At 37.7% G+C, this 1,096-nt stretch overlaps 1 non-coding gene across 1 annotated transcript; it reads right to left on the bottom strand.

The window, feature by feature from the left end:
* Positions 1-720: 720 nt before the first annotated feature.
* Positions 721-785, bottom strand: Trnae-uuc (transfer RNA glutamic acid (anticodon UUC)). The gene has a single exon. It is a non-coding gene; the product is annotated as a tRNA-Glu (tRNA).
* Between the last annotated feature and the right edge of the window lie 311 nt (positions 786-1,096).

Below are 1,096 nucleotides of genomic sequence, written 5' to 3'. Positions count from 1 at the left end.
AATGAACCAAAACCTTACCTCAAATTAAAACAGTTCCAGTCTGGGTTAAAATGATCTCCCTCTTCCTCAACCTTCTCTGAGAACAAAAATTCTGTAGAGAAAGAAAAAATATGTAGAGCCTTCATGTATCACCTCTGGTTTTCAATAAAAAGCTTACAAGGTTAAACTGTAAGATGAAACTAATGACTAAAGATCCAGACAGGAAAAAATAGTAATTCAGATATTAGAGTTAACAAGTACTGATGCTGAAATGACTTTGATGAATATATTTAAATTATAACCATTTTTCCAGTTTATTATTTTTGTTGCTCATGACATTTGAACTCAGGGCACTGTCTCTGAGCTTGCTTTTTTTGCTCAAGGCTAGCACTCTACAACTTTGAGCCAAAGCAGGTTTTCTGGATGTTTTCTGGTTTCCTTCCCAGGCTGGCTTCAAACTGAGACCCTCAGATCTCAACCTCCTGAGTAGCTGGGATTACAGGTATGAGTCACCAGCACCCAGTTTAAGAATAGCAGTTTTAAAAATGAATGAAGATGATGTGGAAGAAGTGAGAAATTACAAAACAAAGGAAATGTTTCACATATTTTTTTTTAGGGGGGTCTGGTCGTGGGGCCTGAACTCTGGGCCTGGACGCTGTCCCTCAGCATTTCAGCTCAAGGCTAGCACTCAACCACTTGAGCCACAGTGTCACTTCTGGCTTTTTTTTCTTTTTGCTTATGTGGTGCTGGGGAATCGAACCCAGGGCCTCCTGCATGAAAGGCAAGCGCTCTACCACTGAGCCACCTTCCCAGCCCATGTTTCACATCCTGATGGAAAGGTATAGTATCTGGAGGTACTATGGTACTGATGCTTTATAGGTGTTTACTTCTGTCAAAACTTATCAAATTTCACATTTTGAATAACCCAGACATAAATAAGAAATCAGTTTATTGCATGAATTTCCTCAATAAAGTTTTAAACTCAATTAAAAATAAATTTCAAAAAAACAAAATAATTCTTAAGTTAAAATTAATTTAATCTTGAGGCAGACCTACAGAATGGCTGAGGAAGGAAATGTATAAACTGGATAGGAGATAGAAAATAACCCATTTTCGG

The sequence above is a fragment of the Dipodomys merriami genome, unplaced genomic scaffold (assembly GCF_024711535.1).
Source record: "Dipodomys merriami isolate MVZ:Mamm:240054 unplaced genomic scaffold, mDipMer1.0.p SCAF_17, whole genome shotgun sequence".
Taxonomy (NCBI): domain Eukaryota; kingdom Metazoa; phylum Chordata; class Mammalia; order Rodentia; family Heteromyidae; genus Dipodomys; species Dipodomys merriami.
This window is presented reverse-complemented; position numbering and strand designations above follow the sequence as displayed.